At 44.3% G+C, this 19,646-nt stretch overlaps 1 protein-coding gene across 1 annotated transcript in view; it reads right to left on the bottom strand.

The window, feature by feature from the left end:
• LOC126183869 (lipase 1-like) overlaps window positions 1–19,646 on the bottom strand; it is a 295,410-nt gene that overhangs the window by 223,298 nt on the left and 52,466 nt on the right. The window lies entirely within an intron of this gene.

Consider the following 19,646-nt stretch of genomic DNA (forward strand, 5'->3'; position numbering starts at 1 on the left):
TGTTGTCTTGCAAACGTTCCCATCTGTTGACTCAGGGATCGAGACGTGGCTGCACGATCCGTTACAGCCATGCGGATAAGATGCCTGTCATCTCGACTGCTAGTGATGCGAGGCCGTTGGGATCCAGCACGGCGTTCCGTATTACCCTCCTGAACCCACCGATTCCATATTCTGCTAACAGTCATTGGATCTCGACCAACGCGAGCAGCAATGTCGCCATACGATAAACCGCAATCGCGATAGGCTACAATCCGACCTTTATCAAAGTCGGAAACGTGATGGTACGCATTTCTCCTCATTACACGAGGCATCACAACAACGTTTCACCAGGCAACGCCGGTCAACTGCTGTTTGTGTATGAGAAATCGGTTGTAAACTTTCCTCATGTCAGCACGTTGTAGGTGTCGCCACCGGCGCCCACCTTGTGTGAATGCTCTGAAAAGCTAATCATTTGCGTAGCACAGCCTCTTCTTCCTGTCGGCTAAATTTCGCGTCTGTAGCACGTCATCTTCGTGGTGTAGCAATTTTAATGGCCAGTAGTGTATTAAGCACACCACCAGTCTGTGGTATCATCAGTCGCAGGGTATGGTGCGAGAGTTTGCACTCGTAGATTTCAGCTTTTGAAGCTAGCCTCATTACTCAGATAAGTTCAACGAAGGCTGATACTAAGATTAACCGGTGCCTATGCACTATAATGCATTGTTAATAATTGTAGGAATATGCCCATTGGATTTGGAAATCAGGAAAATGGAAGCTCTTTATTGGTTAAAGAAAGGCAGTCAAATCAAAATACGAAGGATACTTGAAACTGAGGCCAATACATAAACGTTTAACAAGATCGCATATCATAACTGTGGCGAAATAAGTGGTAAAATTCATACGTAGGCAGGAGATTATACAATTTCCTCCCTAACATCAAAGATGAGATTCCTTAACCCATCGAGTGGACTGATACGTTATCTCTGCAAATCTCTGCATCACCTTCTCTACCACTGCACCAGGAATTCTGGCATCCGCCACAGCAACGATTGCGATCAAGAAGACCAGCAAGTGTTACTGCAGGATAACTCATCGCGGATGGTTTTGCTCTAAATGAAAGCTGGAAGCATGAATGGTCAACAAAAAACACTGGGAACAAGAGCCCATCACCTTGATCCCACAAAGAAGCCAAAAGGTTTTGACCTACCGAGGAAACTTTGGTGCCGCCTCAACAGGTTAAGGACTGGACATGGTGGTTGTAGCTACTTCAGGTACAAATGGGGCTGGATCAGTTCACCAATGTGTGAATGTAATCAAGAAGAGCAGACAATTGAACATTTAGTCCAACACTGTCCACTTCATTCATACCCTGGAATTCCCGATGACTTGTTCACTCTCACACCCAGCTTAATTAACTGGGTGAAATACACGGACTTTAAGGTTTAATCTTGTCTTATATCATATGAACATTGTTAAAATCATTTGCCTTATGTCAAATGTACACTCCTGGAAATTGAAATAAGAACACCGTGAATTCATTGTCCCAGGAAGGGGAAACTTTATTGACACATTCCTGGGGTCAGATACTTCACATGATCACACTGACAGAACCACAGGCACATAGACACAGGCAACAGAGCATGCACAATGTCGGCACTAGTACAGTGTATATCCACCTTTCGCAGCAATGCAGGCTGCTATTCTCCCATGGAGACGATCGTAGATATGCTGGATGTAGTCCTGTGGAACGGCTTGCCATGCCATTTCCACCTGGCGCCTCAGTTGGATCAGCGTTCGTGCTGGACGTGCAGACCGCGTGAGACGACGCATCATCCAGTCCCAAACATGCTCAATGGGGGACAGATCCGGAGATCTTGCTGGCCAGGGTAGTTGACTTACACCTTCTAGAGCACGTTGGGTGGCACGGGATACATGTGGACGTGCATTGTCCTGTTGGAACAGCAAGTTCCCTTGCCGGTCTAGGAATGGTAGAACGATGGGTTCGATGACGGTTTGGATGTACCGTGCACTATTCAGTGTCCCCTCGACGATCACCAGTGGTGTACGGCCAGTGTAGGAGATCGCTCCCCACACCAGGATGCCGGGTGTTGGCCCTGTGTGCCTCGGTCGTATGCAGTCCTGATTGTGGCGCTCACCTGCACGGCGCCAAACACGCATATGACCATCATTGGCACCAAGGCAGAAGCGACTCTCATCGCTGAAGACGACACGTCTCCATTCGTCCCTCCATTCACGACTGTTGCGACACCACTGGAGGCGGGCTGCACGATGTTGGGGCGTGAGCGAAAGACGGCCTAACGGTGTGCGGGACCGTAGCCCAGCTTCATGGAGACGGTTGCGAATGGTCCTCGCCGATACCCCAGGAGCAACAGTGTCCCTAATTTGCTGGGAAGTGGCGGTGCGGTCCCCTACGGCACTGCGTAGGATCCTACGGTCTTAGCGTGCATCCGTGCGTCGCTGTGGTCCGGTCCCAGGTCGACGGGCACGTGCACCTTCCGCCGACCACTGGCGACAACATCGATGTACTGTGGAGACCTCACGCCCCACGTGTTGAGCAATTCGGCGGTACGTCCACCCGGCCTCCCGCATGCCCACTATACGCCCTCGCTCAAAGTCCGTCAACTGCACATACGGTTCACGTCCACGCTGTCGCGGCATGCTACCAGTGTTCAAGACTGCGATGGAGCTCCGTATGCCACGGCAAACTGGCTGACACTGACGGCGGCGGTGCACAAATGCTGCGCAGGTAGCGCCATTCGACGGCCAACACCGCGGTTCCTGGTGTGTCCGCTGTGCCGTGCGTGTGATCATTGCTTGTACAGCCCTCTCGCAGTGTCCGGAGCAAGTATGGTGGGTCTGACACACCGGTGTCAATGTGTTCTTTTTTCCATTTTCAGGAGTGTATATTGTATAAAATCACCATACGATTAAATAAATAAATACATTATCTGACCTGTCATGGCCCGTATACCAAGTATCTATACAAAATCAAAAGACAAATGAATGATAGTTGCTCCTGTGGCAGTGTGGGCACGGCAGTACTCACATTGTGGCCCTGTGAACTGTATGAAGAAGCTGCAGGTAATGACCGGCAGGTATTTAGGATGTTGGATCCCAAATCAGCAGTGAGGAAAGAGTCAACCTGGAGCATCTTGAAAGACACTGCAGCATTCAACCACGCGTCAACACACTACCATCCCAGCTAAACAACATAGACTACATATAAACGTAGGCTTCTGCGGCCATTGTCACAGTCAATAAAAAAATTTCTGGGTTTGTGATCGCATTGTCAATATTATTTATTCACGAATGTACTAGTACAGGACACCATGAACATCTTAGAGGTACGCGTGGCACCTGATATCTGCGAGCTCGTGCGCCTCTGTTTAACGACCACCTATTTCAGATGGAAAGAGGGATTCTATGTGCCCCCCCCCTCCCACTTTCACCTATTGCAGCAGACATCTTCATGGAAGCATTTGAAGAAACAGCGCTCCAGTCTGTACCATTACGCCCAGAATGTTGGCTCCGATATGTTGATGATACCTTCCTTATCTGGCCACATGGAGAGGAAGAGCTACGGAATTACCACCAACATCTCAACCACCAGCACAACAGAATCCAATTTACAATGGAGATAGAAAAGGACGTAGTGCTCCCTTTCCTGGACGTGGAAGTTTACAGTAAGTCTGATGGTGAACTAGGCCGTAGAGTACATAGGAAGCCAACCAGTACTGACAGGTACCTACAGGCCCTATGCAGAAGAAATCTGCCCTGCACACTTTAACCAAGAGGGCCCACAGGTGCCGGCCGGTGTGGCCGTGCGGTTCATGGCACTTCAGTCTGGAACCGCGTGACCGCTACGGTCGCAGGTTTGAATCCTGCCTCGGGCATGGATGTGTGTGATATCCTTAGGTTAGTTAGGTTTAAGTAGTTCTAAGTTCTAGGGGACTGATGACCACAGATGTTAAGTCCCATAGTGCTCAGAGCCATTTGAACCATTTGAAGGGCCCACAGGATCAGCGATATGGAACATCTTAAGGGTGAACTACAAAATTTCAAGTCCATTTGTGGTGCCATTTGTTATGGGATGAAACTAAATAGATAAAACTACACTCCTGGAAATGGAAAAAAGAACACATTGACACCGGTGTGTCAGACCCACCATACTTGCTCCGGACACTGCGAGAGGGCTGTACAAGCAATGATCACACGCACGGCACAGCGGACACACCAGGAACCGCGGTGTTGGCCGTCGAATGGCGCTAGCTGCGCAGCATTTGTGCACCGCCGCCGTCAGTGTCAGCCAGTTTGCCGTGGCATACGGAGCTCCATCGCAGTCTTTAACACTGGTAGCATGCCGCGACAGCGTGGACGTGAACCGTATGTGCAGTTGACGGACTTTGAGCGAGGGCGTATAGTGGGCATGCGGGAGGCCGGGTGGACGTACCGCCGAATTGCTCAACACGTGGGGCGTGAGGTCTCCACAGTACATCGATGTTGTCGCCAGTGGTCGGCGGAAGGTGCACGTGCCCGTCGACCTGGGACCGGACCGCAGCGACGCACGGATGCACGCCAAGACCGTAGGATCCTACGCAGTGCCGTAGGGGACCGCACCGCCACTTCCCAGCAAATTAGGGACACTGTTGCTCCTGGGGTATCGGCGAGGACCATTCGCAACCGTCTCCATGAAGCTGGGCTACGGTCCCGCACACCGTTAGGCCGTCTTCCGCTCACGCCCCAACATCGTGCAGCCCGCCTCCAGTGGTGTCGCGACAGGCGTGAATGGAGGGACGAATGGAGACGTGTCGTCTTCAGCGATGAGAGTCGCTTCTGCCTTCGTGCCAATGATGGTCGTATGCGTGTTTCGTGCCGTGCAGGTGAGCGCCACAATCAGGAATGCATACGACCGAGGCACACAGGGCCAACACCCGGCATCATGGTGTGGGGAGCGATCTCCTACACTGGCCGTACACCACTGGTGATCGTCGAGGGGACACTGAATAGTGCACGGTACATCCAAACCGTCATCGAACCCATCGTTCTACCATTCCTAGACCGGCAAGGGAACTTGCTGTTCCAACAGGACAATGCACGTCCGCATGTATCCCGTGCCACCCAACGTGCTCTAGAAGGTGTAAGTCAACTACCCTGGCCAGCAAGATCTCCGGATCTGTCCCCCATTGAGCATGTTTGGGACTGGATGACGCGTCGGCTCACGCGGCCTGCACGTCCAGTACGAACGCTGGTCCAACTGAGGCGCCAGGTGGAAATGGCATGGCAAGCCGTTCCACAGGACTACATCCAGCATCTCTACGATCGTCTCCATGGGAGAATAGCAGCCTGCATTGCTGCGAAAGATGGATATACACTGTACTAGTGCCGACATTGTGCATGCTCTGTTGCCTGTGTCTATGTGCCTGTGGTTCTGTCAGTGTGATCATGTGATGTATCTGACCCCAGGAATGTGTCAATAAAGTTTCCCCTTCCTGGGACAATGAATTCACGGTGTTCTTATTTCAATTTCCAGGAGTGTATGACGACAAAGAATAAAGGCAATAGAGGAGAGCAGAAAGAAGCACAAAACATCGATCTATTACCATATGTTGAAGGTGTCACTGAACGGGTGGGCAAAATTCTCCACCGAGTAGGCATCAAGCCGATTTTCCGAAGCAGCAACAGAATAAAAGATGTTCTTCGCGCAACGAAAGGTGCAGTTGATAAACTGCATGCTGCTGGAGTTTATGAATGTTCAGGTGGGAATGTGGCGAGACGAGGCGATCCATCAGCACACAGATGTCAGAACACTGAAGATATACCCGACTAAGACAACACACCAATTCAGCAGTGGCAGAACACCAGGACGAGTGTAGCAAACAGATTTTGGTGAAGCTCGCGTACTGGCGGAACAGCCTCCTACTTTCAGGAGGAAGATTAGAGAGGCAATAGAAACAGCCAAGTGACGGCCCACATGAACAGAGAAGACGCGTACCGACTTCCGATGTGTTGGCTGTCAGCAATAACAGCGTTGAAGGACGACGGCTCACTTGCAGTAATATACACAGCCGCGCGGGAGACCGCAGCGGCCTCAGGGACACAGAGTAGGGGCAAGCCTCAGCCGACGCTAGAAAGCAGGAAAATAACGCCACGTCACAACTGCCCCTGATTTTCCGTTCGCCGATTTCCACTAATCACAAGCACTAATACAAACACCAATCAAAACGTCGGTTCAAAAGTGGTTCAAATGGCTCTAAGCACTATGGGACTTAACATCTGAGGCCATCAGTCCCCTAGACTTATAACTACTGAAACCTAACTAACCTAAGGACGCCACACACATCCATGCCCGAAGCAGGATTCGAACCTGCGACCGCAGCAGCAGCGCGATTCCGGACTGAAGCGCCTAGAATCGCCCGGCCACAGTGGCCGGGCAAAACGTCGGGTTTCCACCAATGAAAAGAAATAATAAAAACATCAATAAAAAACTTCTAACATCCTTCCCCTACATCCTTAACAGCATATCAAAAGTAGATAACAACTACGTCTGCAGCTATATAAGAAACAAAGTTTTCTCATTCGGCAGTAAACTAAAAAACCCTGAAGAAGGTCTCTTGCAACAGTGACCGAACGTTGGTAGTTTTACCTCTTGACAATGCGGTCACAAACACAGAAAATTTTTATTAGCAGCTTACACTATAGATGGAGAGAAGCGAAAAAATGTTCAAATGTGTGTGAAATCTTATGGGACTTAACTGCTGTCATCATTCCGTAAGCTTACACACTACTTAACCTAAATTATCGTAAGGACAAACACACACACCCAAGCCCGAGGGAGGACTCGAACCTCCGCCGAGTGGTATTGGTAGCTGGGTAACTGGTTACACGTTTTATCGTAGTTTTGTGATTGTAGAAAATAGTTGTAGTTTTAGCATTTTTGCAGTATTATCATCTTTTATTAAGTACCAGAAATGAATAATTATTATATACATATACGATTATCCACGAAAATGTGTACTATTGGCGAATTTTAGCTCCTCAGATAATAGGCTGTAGCTCTGTAGAATAAGTAAAATAAAATGAGTGAGAACGTGTCTGACGACTAAATATCTGGTGATCGGGGATGGCCGAATCTCCATACAGAGCAGATCGGCCAAGCTCCCAACCACATCCATCTGTCGACTATATCGTGTTTCGTGGGTACCTCAGAACAATGCCAGCGATTAGTGAGGCAGGGAGCAAAGAAACAAATCTGCTCGTAGCTCCCTACCGTCCTCGGCAGCCTGGGCGATTCGTTGCCACATGACAAACTACGAAAATTTTGACGTGACAATGTATCACCCCTAGAAATTCTCGTGTAAAAAAAAACTGCGTGCATACTGACAGAAAAAAGTGGAATTAGTTCTCGTTGATGCTCACAGACTACGCCTCTCGAAGAGCAGCAAAGGACCCACCAGTCTTCACATTCCCATTCCCACCGCAGGCTCTCACTTAATCACACCATGTGCAGAAGTTCGGAATTTAACAGAGGAGATTGGCGCAAAGTCTGGTGATCGGACTACACGACACCTTCTCCTCCCATCGCCCGCCAAATACTGAGGATGATAATTTCCTCTACCATCACGATTCAAACCACGTGTCCCCTCATTGAGCGGCATCACAAAAGCGTGCACTAGCAACAATGGGCACAGAGGATGGTCTTTCACACGGTTCAAATGGCTCTAAGCACTATGGGACTTAACAAATGGTTCAAATGGCTCTGAGCACTATGGGACTTGACTTCTGAGGTCATCAGTCAGCTAGGCTTTTTGAACTACTTAAACCTAAGTAACCTAAGGACACCACACACATCTATGCCCGAGGCAGGATTCGAACCAGCGGCCGTGGCAGACGCGCGGTTCCGGACTGAAGCGCCTAGAACCGCTCTGCCACAGCGGCCGGAATGGTCTTTCAACACAAAAACTTATTGTATTACTAAAATATTCGCCGTCTCCTTGTGCAATACGACATTTGCATACAGTATCACGAAATCCTCTTGCACACTGGACTCGCATTCGGGAGGACGACGGTTCAATCCCGCGTCCGGCCATCCTGATTTAGGTTTTCCGTGATTTTCCTAAATCGTTCCAGGCAAATGCGGGGATGGTTCCTTTCAAAGGGCACGGCCGACTTCCTTCCCCGTCCTTCCCTAATCCGATGAGACCGATGACCTCGCTGTCTGGTCTCCTTCCCCAAACAACCAACCAACCAAATCCTCTTGCATCATATCTTACAACATGACAATTTACAGCATCACTAAATCATTCAACAACTATAGCTAGCCGGCCGAAGTGGCCGTGCGGTTCTAGGCGCTGCAGTCTGGAACCGCGAGACCGCTGCGGACGCAGGTTCGAATCCTGCCTCGGGCATAGATGTGTGTGATGTCCTTAGGTTAGTTAGGTTTAACTAGTTCTAAGTTCTAGGGGACTAATGACCTCAGAAGTTGAGTACCATAGTGCTTAGAGCCATTTGAACCATTTGAACTATAGCTAAAACACGTCGCTGGCTTATGGTGACACTAACCCATCCACCATTTCTATGGGAATGTACGCTTTTTCGTCCAATTTCAATGATGAAGTCTCCTCGGGTTCTCACCCGAGTCAAGACGTCGTTCTGCAGCAAGGTCTCAACAAGTTTCCTACTCGTCATCCTCAGGCAGAGTGTCAGATTCATGTCCAGTTGGCGTCTTTACAGCCGCTGGACCGCAGGGTTGTCTGCCTCGTCTGCAACGGCTGAGCCAATCGCCCGCCTCCAGTAGGGGTGTCGCTGACGGTGGCGAGAGGACTCCCAGCGAGTTGGAGGAGCCTGGAGCCTCGTCCTGGTGTTGCCTGTCTGTTCTATCCGCTGCGTTCGCCTCTTTATCGTCAGAGTGCTCTTGACGTATTCTTGCTAGCGCTACGTCCAATACAGATCTCAATTGGAAATCCTGTTCCGGTCGACAATACGGGACGTAGTGCTAACAAGAATACATCAAGAGCGCTCTGATGTGAAAGCGGCGAGTGGATGAAATAGACGGGCAGCACCAGAACGCGTCGCCAGGGCTCCCGACGCGCAGGTAGTCCTCCCACCTCCGTCCGCTATTGTCCCGCACCACCATTCGCGACGCCCCTTCCGATTGGCCCCGCCATTGCAGACGAGGCAAAGGAGCCTGCGGTCCAGAGGCTATATAGATATGAACTGGACATGAACCCGACATTTAAACACACGCACGCACGCACAAACGCACTCGTGCTGTGGCTGAAGAAGCGCGCAGAGGCTCTATGCTGACGCTGCCGAGGCTAACCCTTTGCTTGTGATTTCGTAGCAAGCGCTCGCGCGGGTTCATACAGTTGGCTACACGCCTCGTGTGCCCTCGCTCAGCAGCATTTTCCGGGATTTGACAACAGCCTGCTAGGGTTTTAGGGACGCGAGTGGCAACATCCACGTGGCGTGACCCCCTATCAAAGAAAGAAAAATTGTCGTCGCTTTCTAAAAACGCAAAGTTGTCGTGTTGGGGGCCAGGGCCATGACATCGAGGAGGACCGAACGAGAAGATCGCTTCGGCGAGACGCAGGGTGCGGCGGATGACCGTCCAGGGGATGTTTCCTGGACGACGGCAGCATCTGACCCCCACCACCGAAGAAGTCGACGAGTGAGAGTGATGCATGCGGCCGCCGGGTGGAGGTGGAAATTTCCGCGAACGTTCGGCGCCGCGGACGGAGACGACGAGCAGAGCCGCCGGTCCCCCTGACAAAGGAGGATATGGCCGCCGCCATCGTCAGGCTGACCCCTAAGGAGAGTTGCAGCTACAGGGTGTTTCAAAAATGACCGGTATATTTGAAACGGCAATACAAACTAAACGAGCAGCGATAGAAATACACCGTTTGTTGCAATATGCTTGGGACAACAGTACATTTTCAGGCAGACAAACTTTCGAAATTACAGTAGTTACAATTTTCAACAACAGATGGCGCTGCGGTCTGGGAAACTCTATAGTACGATATTTTCCACATATCCACCATGCGTAGCAATAATATGGCGTAGTCTCTGAATGAAATTACCCGAAACCTTTGACAACGTGTCTGGCGGAATGGCTTCACATGCAGATGAGATGTACTGCTTCAGCTGTTCAATTGTTTCTGGATTCTGGCGGTACACCTGGTCTTTCAAGTGTCCCCACAGAAAGAAGTCACAGGGGTTCATGTCTGGCGAAAAGGGAGGCCAATCCACGCCGCCTCCTGTATGTTTCGGATAGGCCAAAGCAATCACACGATCATCGAAATATTCATTCAGGAAATTAAAGACGTCGGCCGTGCGATGTGGCCGGGCACCATCTTGCATAAACCACGAGGTGTTCGCAGTGTCGTCTAAGGCAGTTTGTACCGCCACAAATTCACGAAGAATGTCCAGATAGCGTGATGCAGTAATCATTTCGGATCTCAAAAATAGGCCAATGATTCCTTTGGAAGAAATGGCGGCCCAGACCAGTACTTTTTGAGGATGCAGGGACGATGGGACTGCAACATGGGGCTTTTCGGTTCCCCATATGCGCCAGTTCTGTTTATTGACGAAGCCGTCCAGGTAAAAATAAGCTTCGTCAGTAAACCAAATGCTGCCCACATGCATATCGCCGTCATCAGTCCTGTGCACTATATCGTTAGCGAATGTCTCTCATGCAGCAATGGTAGCGGCGCTGAGGGGTTGCCGCGTTTGAATTTTGTATGGATAGAGGTGTAAACTCTGGCGCATGAGACGATACGTGGACGTTGGCGTCATTTGGACCGCAGCTGCAACACGGCGAACGGAAACCCGAGGCCGCTGTTGGATCACCTGCTGCACTAGCTGCGCGTTGCCCTCTGTGGTTGCCGTACGCGGTCGCCCTACCTTTCCAGCACGTTCATCCGTCACGTTCCCAGTCCGTTGAAATTTTTCAAACAGATCCTTTATTGTATCGCTTTTCGGTCCTTTGGTTACATTACACCTCCGTTGAAAACTTCGTCTTGTTACAACAATACTGTGTTCTAGGCGGTGGAATTCCAACACCAGAAAAATCCTCTGTTCTAAGGAATAAACCATGTTGTCTACAGCACACTTGCACGTTGTGAACAGCACACGCTTACAGCAGAAAGACGACGTACAGAATGGCGCACCCACAGACTGCGTTGTCTTCTATATCTTTCACATCACTTGCAGCGCCATCTGTTGTTGAAAATTGTAACTACTGTAATTTCGAAAGTTTGTCCGCCTGAAAATGTACTGTTGTCCCAAGTATATTGCAACAAACGGTGTATTTCTATCGCTGCTCGTTTAGTTTTTATTGCCGTTTCAAATATACCGGTCTTTTTGAAACACCCTATACATCATTAACGGAAAACCAGTTGAAAGATTTTGGGACTTCCTAGCACCAGAAAAGCATGATGCCCAGTCTTTGGCAACGTCCATCATCGAACAGATAGATAATCATTTGGGGAACTCCACACATAAGCTAATAGCGCAAACATATGATGGTGCAGCAGTCATGAATGATTCGTCATGTGGCATGCAGGCTCTTGTTAACGAAAAGTTTCTCAATGCTTCATACATTCATTGTTATACCCACCAGTTGAATCTCATTATGCTTAAAGCAGCTTCCATTAACAAAAATGTGCGAATATTCTTCACTAAACTTCAGGGACTTTGCAGCTTCTTTTCAGCATCTCCTCAAAGAACAGCAGTTCTCGACGAAATAGTACGAAAACGACTGCCACGTTCAGTGCCTACTCGGTGGAATTTTCAGTCAAGGACGTCAATACCATTTCCGAATATAGGGAAGATATTATCACGTGCATGAATAATATGAGCCAGGGGGAAAAACTGTGTAATGAGAACAAGATCCTGCAAGCCTGTGGCTTAGTAACAATTTTGAAGGATGAAAAGTTCATTTTTTGGCTTTCATTTTTTCATAAAATCATGATCCATGTTGAAATTTTGTATAACCAGCTACAAAAAAGTGATATTGACCCAACTTACGCACAAAATCAGCTGACAGCTTTTGAGCGTGAAATTGCGATCATTAGGGGAGGAGTGAGTGAAAATTCAACAGGTTTACACGAGTACCATAAAAGAGGGAGAACTGAAGATGGCGCAGCGATGTGTAATTTACTGCGGGGGGCAAAAGAAGTATGTGATGTCATAAGTTACGAGGCAAAAGAAAGATTCAAGTTCATTGGACACCTAATTGGACCCTCTCTCTTTCTACCAGAGAAATTCGCTACTTACTCTTCCAGTTTTCCAGAAACTTCTTTCAGAGCTACTATTGAATGCTACTTTTTTTTTGGAAGCAAAGAATCTTCGAACAGAACTCTCTGTTATTTATGGAAGAGAGGAGTTCAAAAGCATGTTTGGAGCTTTGAGCTTTCTGGATTACATAACATACAATAATCTTTGTGATATACTGAGCGAGTCTGTGAAGCTCCTGAAAGCGATAATTACAATTCCAATGACCACATCAGAAGCAGAACGTTGTTTTTCTTCGCTGAAACGCATCAAAACCTTCTTGTGGAATATTATGGACCAAGAAAGACTATCAGCACTCGCGAGGCTCTCTATCGAACGAGACCTCGTTTTAGGAATTACAGACTTCAATCAAACAGTGATTGAAAGATTTGCAAATGTGAAGGAAAGAAGAATAGAAATCCTGTACAAGTGATCGCCACCACATCCAAATTCAGAGATAAAATTGAGCGGCATTAGCATCAGTCCTGCTGAAAAAGGTTAGAAAGGCTTGCCTACCACTTTTTGAGTACATAGAGCTGCAGTTGATTTTAATTCCTTTTATTTTGCAAAAGTAATACTTTTTTCTGTGTACATCTTTTGGTTTTATTATGAGTAGATGCAGGAGTGACACGAGCGAGCGGTCTGTTTATATCAGGCGTTACAAAAAGATGAGCAGTGTACTGATTTTCTCTCTTTTGTTGATGTTTTCCTTCGTGAGCAAAGTTCACCACCATCTTCTTCGGTCACGAGCCGCCACTGACTAATTGCAAAGTAAATAAACATTATGTAAAAATGTGTTACATAACTAATTCTTTATAGCATTGTTTTCAAGAAAATCACGTTACGGTCCAATTGTATTGCGTACACATTCACGCTGTACACATCAATTTTGCAGATTTAAAGTTCCTTTCAATACCCATACCTCCCGAAGCATTTGCGGACCTATGTCCATATAACATTTTTTGTTCAGAAGTACTTATACTATCACTGTTTAAAATATTGACCTTTCCTCCCCAAACACCCTCTATAAGTCAACAATGAAAATCTGCAAACCTTCAGCACACGTTTCAGCAGTTCAGTTGGAATGGGACAATGTATCAAGCTAAAAACGTCAATAATAAATTTAACCTTTTTCTAGATTAATTTGTTCCATTGTTTCAAGCTGTATTTCCTAAGATAATTTCATTAAGCGTCTACCTAAGTGATTGCAAGAGACAGTGACTCACTAAGGGAATCAAGCTATTCTGAAAAATAAAGGGAATGCTGCATGCGATGTGAAGAATTCTAGTAAGCTTCAGTACAAGGGACCTACAATTCACATTTGCACTTTAGTAACTCCAGGGATAGATCTCAAATCACTGCTGGTGATTACAGCAAGTTTAATTCGTTGTAATATGAAGACAGATTACTGTAACATGAGAATTGTAGTCCTCAACATGCTTAAAATAATATTGTTATTAATAGTTTATGTTAATGTAGGTTGTATAAAACACTAGAAGTAATGAACAATAATTTATTATGTGAGACATATGTACATGTACTTCCTGAAAAAGTTGTTGCAAAATCCAGGGCACAACCTGCTTCCATAACAGAAATATAATTGTCACAATTTCCATCTTAAAAGGCAGCAAGGCTTTTCTATATTCAGTGGAATTACACAAAATGACTGATTTGTTGTACACATTTGATATATTGTAATTCGTGAAAAATGACACAGTTGCAAAACGTGTCAGAAGCATATAACAGGTTACATTACAAGTCTTACTGTCTATACAATTTAATAATTGTGACTAAAGATGACTTATGTTGCTGACATATGTAGTAACTCAGCCAGGGTAACAGAGCAACAAACATTTGTTGGAGGGTATGCACCATGATATAAAGATGTCACTGTGATGATGAACTACCAAAGGACATTCAACAAAGTGAAAATGTAGCTAGTCATTGGAAACTAATAAGTAATGGTAATACTGAGTATGATGACATATCATAGCAACCTCACATTACAGTTGAATACCTGATCCACAACTGAAACAACTCTTTTATATCGTTACTGCACAGTTATGCAACATATGTCGAAAACCCTGCCATAAGCTACAAGCAGGCAAGTTTCCTTGTAATGAACTTATGTGTCAGCAAAATAAATTGGAGGAACTAATTCTGGGATTAACTACAGATGTACAACATAAATCAAAACTGTAGTGATTTTACATTGATTCCAAATTAAAGGGGTTTTATGAGTAACGTTTAAAAAAAACAATAAGATTAGTAACAAATTACGGGTCACAGTCTGGATGAGACGCAAATTTGGGAATGGAGACTAACTACTGTGTCTGATATTAAGCTACTCCAAACTGTGAGTGGAATAAGCAACTACTAGTATGTAACTGTGTCTCAGTAAAATAAGACAGGCAAAGCAATAACTAATTGTTATACGTATGGAACAATACTGACAGCCTGTATAAAAATTTAGATGGACAGCTGTTGTGAGAAGTAACTACATTAGGAAACACCCTGGTGTCATTCTGATTCTGGAAAATGGGAGCAATCCATTTTTGGCGGTCCCTATGTAGTACTGCAATATGCTACTGTAAGTTTTATATGTCTGCATGCCAAAATATTAGCCTCTAATTATGTACATAGATTTCTTCTTGTTGGGCACCACAGGCTCAACAAATTGAAAGAAGGATGTAGATATTTCTGCACAGAATAGCTGGAAGACAAAGGCTTTACTAGGAAAAACTGGCCCAGTTTCAACCTTAGGCCAATATGAAGTGCACAGATGGATGTGTACACAATCTGATAACATTTGACAATGATGAGGTTGAAACTAGCCATTAGTGCTGGAGAAAGTATTTATTTCAGCTGAATATCTTGCATGGAAACAGTTATGACTTCCAATATGGATCATAGGACCTTCCTCTGCTTTCACTGGACTAAATACAGTTTAACTGAATGTGTGACACTTAACAGAAATTTCCTGTGACATCTGATAAATGTCCTAGCATGTAAACTGTACATAAATTAAAATGTGCTAAGCTTCTGTTTTTTAAAAGAAGCAGTAAAGGTGACATTCTTTTTCTTAATGTAAATGTTTAATAATGCATTGGTGGATACTTTGACTAAAATCTTCAATATTTTGTCTGCCAAATGACCATACTGCAAACAAAGTCTGTTAAGAAGAAACTTTTCTCCTGAACAGCATTTATGGTTACATTTTGAACAAGCACCCTTTGACTGTTGGATGACAAACATTTCTTTTCATTAGGGGCAGATATTAATTGCTGTACAGTAATGTAATTGTAAATAACACCATTCACAACATCAGGCTGAGGAAACACAGAGCACCCCTGTCCAAATTTTTAATTAAACTAAGATGTTGGTCGGCTTGCAGGCACATTTCTTCGTCTAAGAGAAGGTATTGGCTGCACACCTCATATTGCTGTTTCTTCAGTACACTGCGAACACAATATCCTGCTAAATATGTTAATATTGGAAGGTATGTTTCTGCCTGCCTGACATCTTCCTCCAAATACATAACGTCAACCATAAACTCAGAGTCTGTTTGTGTAGTCTCTTCTATGTCATCATTACAATTAAAGGTGAACGCTTCAGCAACAGACAGTTCAGCAAAAGTACTTGAATTCAGCATGAGTAGTAACACGTTCTGCATCCTCATCTTGGCTTGCACCTCAAAAATCTGTCTCACAGATATGAGATACTGAGAGCCAGCCATTGATCAGTAACTGCTAAACCTTGCTTACAGAGAATCAGTTGTATTTTTTCAGGCAGAAAATAAGTGAAACCAAGCTCTTTGGCACAGTACCTTACCATCTCAATCAAACCGTAGATTGTGTGTGTCAGAGCTATATGGGTTTCCTTTGAAAGGGTATTATTTTTCAGGCATAAGTCCTTCCACCTGTCGAGCCACACAAGAAACTTTTCCAGAAAAACCAATTTTTCATCATCATTACTTAAAGGCAGAGAGCACTGGAAGGGATCATTTAGTCGACCACCTTTGTCAACTGTCTTACCATTTACAATTTTCCACCATGTAAGTATAATTTTAATAAATTCTGCAGTTGGCTGGTAATGTAATAAGTTTTTTCTGTTCCTCTATAGTTGAAACGGCTTCAGTTGTATATTCATTGAATACCTGCAAAACAATGCTCACATTCTGTTTCTCAAGTGAAGATGGATAAAGAGACTTTAAAGAAAGGCCACAAGAGTGCTTAAGTAGACCATTACATTCAATCTTATGAAGCTGCCTCACTGCTTCAGAAGATGCCATTAACACCTAACAATCATCACTGCTTCCATCAAATTGTGGATATTTGACGAAAACTTGAGATTCCTTTTGATTAACCCAGTTATTACGTATACACTTAAGGATGTGGACAGAATGAATCGAAGGGGTCAGAGAGATGTAGTAATAAGCCACGTTCAACTAATTTTGAGACACAGCGACTTTAAAGTTCCATGGAAGTATAAAAATGTTGAAGACTAAATAGACACTTCCTTCTTGCTTTTAATTATACTTTAATACATTTACATGATCTTCTTTCTGTTATTTAACATTAATTTGAGAGTCGTTTTAATTATGATGTGGTCGAAAATGGCTTATGACCGTGTCTCCCTGAAAATAATTTAGAACACAAAATAGGTTTCAAAGGTTGTATTTTAAAAATTATATAACAACAAGTAGTTTTCAACAATTTTTGCACTTTCACATACACACATACATAACAGATAAGTCAGTCTAATACTTTATTTTACACTGTAAATGTGAAATCAAGGAAGTTCTTCTACGTCATTATCTTTCACATTATTTCCAGCACATGACTGGAAACAGCATTGGTATGCTGCAGGTATGTATGCCATAAGAGACAGTATGTCATCAATCTTTTTCTGATTGATTTGAAGTGGCTTTCTACATTTTATTGGCGTCTGAAATGGATCTGCTTTAGCAGATCTTCTTTTCGTCTTGCTACGTCGATCCACTGACATGAAGGTTCCTATATCCGAGTAGCAGTGCTTCACACTTAGGGTGAAGAGATCTTTATACTCAAACTTAAATTGAGTCGCTTCACTAAAACGAATGGGACCTCCAGATCTGAATAGAGTGGGTATCGAGGTTAATGACTTCAGATCGAACATGCTTCTGAAGTCTTGTCTGTGTATTTTCGTCAAAATGAATTTGCTGTTGCAAATTCCTCACTCTTCTTGTGTGGTTCTGTAAACCATGAACCGTGAGGAAAGCTTGCTTGCATCTCATCACTTCCATTCCATTTACTTTCACATTGTATGAAAATGTCACAGCTCTAGATGAAATTTGCTTTGTAGTCATTTTTGGATAGCTGTGAAAGAAAGAAATGTGAAGCAGAACAAGGTAAAGTAAATTTGTGACAGTTGGCCCATTCGTGTTTAAAAAAAGTGAAACGAACCTTCGCTTTTTTGGTACCATTTTCATAGAACACATTTGGTAAGTATTCTGGGCGTTAAAGTTTCCTATGTCCCAAAACGCCTGGAAAATATTTTCTTCTTCTCTGATTAGTTTCCTATAGCACTTATATGAAGGGCTTATTTCAATAGTGGTGCAAGTCCATTATCTCCACTTTTCTGTCTATAATGCTTCTGACATTAATGGTCCAAACAAACAGAAACAAAGGTTCATCTCTAGCAAGAAGCCATATGCTTGACTATTTCTGGTATCTCAATTGTAAATTTTTCAGCGCTTATTTAACTTTAGGACTCTGTATCTCAGAATGAACAAAATGAATTGGAATAGAAAAATAGTCACAGAACTTCCGTGAGATATGGTCATAAGCCACACAAATCATTAGATGCCGCTGAAGTGCCACTGATAATAAAAATATTCTTACAAGTTTGCAGCCATGAAAACTACATTATTATTACAATCAGCGATCATTAAAATTAGGCTCTAAAGGTGTCTCATTAACACAAAAGGCGACGATCAACTGTGAGAGCAATGTTACGGGAAACAAAGTCACAAGCCACTGAACAATGATCACCAGTAAAAAATATTTTCTATGCTTACCGAAACATCTTTTGAGCTAGTACTGTTGCTTGATGGTCACAAGAATTATCACCATCACTGTCAAAAGGATCAGAATTCTCATTTAAACTACTGTTACTGCCATATGCGCCTAGAACGTGCGAAGCACCGTCATATGTACGTGAGTATTCAGCCATTTTGATGTGGCTTGTGACTATGTATCTTCTGAAAATGACACCAGGTGGCAGAGTATAGAACTACACTACGTCATCACCTGATAGCTGTTGGAGAAAGACGGAACTTCTTCAGTCCAAGATAATGAGGGTATCGTTAAGAATGTCATAGCGTGAATATCTCAATTTCGGCAAAAGTTTGGCTTATGACTATATCTCTCCGACCCCTTCCATTATAAAAAATAGTGGCTGAGTTGGATTAGCTGGATGTGGGTAAACTATACTGAGTTTTGGAGGTGAGCTAAAAAGTGCCACAGATTTCCTATTTATAGCATTGTTGTCGCTCCTACACAAATAACTTTGAAACCAATGTAATGAAGGCCACATACTATTTTCTTCAGATACAAAAATAACTGTTCAGCTACAAGGTTTCTCACTGGAAGGACATGCATTATTTCTTTAAAAGAAGACAGCAATGATTGTATCATAAAGACATATGCTGTAGCAGCAGCCTTGTCACTATCAAATGCTGCTCCCATAATGTTTCCTCCCTTGTAATCAAGATAAGGTTTAATATGAATTTCATCCATCACTAAAGAAATGATACAATCACTTTCCTGCAAAGTTTTAAATCTTTCCTTAATATACAGGAACATAACACCTTCATTTTGTTCATTATGAGGACCATTACCATATAAGGAACATATTTTCCGCAAAGTTCTTGGATGAGAAAGAATAAGATTGCCAGAAGACTTGAAAAATTTGTAGGCATCAGGGGAGATGGAAAGCAGGATACATCAAAATACAGACAAGTGAGGATTAAACCTATAGTTTTCCTCTGTGCTACATAGCAACTTAACTTGTTCACTTAAGAATTGAATTTGTTTCTGTTTTTCTTCATCTACAGAACCGCACATATCATTTAAAATGTTCTGTAGAAGAAGGCACTGGCTTTTTAATGAATTTGCTTTTGCACTGACTAATTCTTTCACTTTGTCTAACACTGTAAACAAATCATTGATATTCGAAAGTTTGTTTGACATTTTGCTACTGCCTATCTTTCTTATCACAGTGTTACTTTGATAGGTGGACAATTGCAACTCATTTGTCACTACAGTAGATACAGACACAGATGGATATGTGATACCTGCATTTTCTTCTGAAGTACTTGAAAACACGTGTGCTAG

Source organism: Schistocerca cancellata, chromosome 4 (assembly GCF_023864275.1).
Source record: "Schistocerca cancellata isolate TAMUIC-IGC-003103 chromosome 4, iqSchCanc2.1, whole genome shotgun sequence".
NCBI classification, from domain to species: Eukaryota; Metazoa; Arthropoda; class Insecta; order Orthoptera; family Acrididae; genus Schistocerca; species Schistocerca cancellata.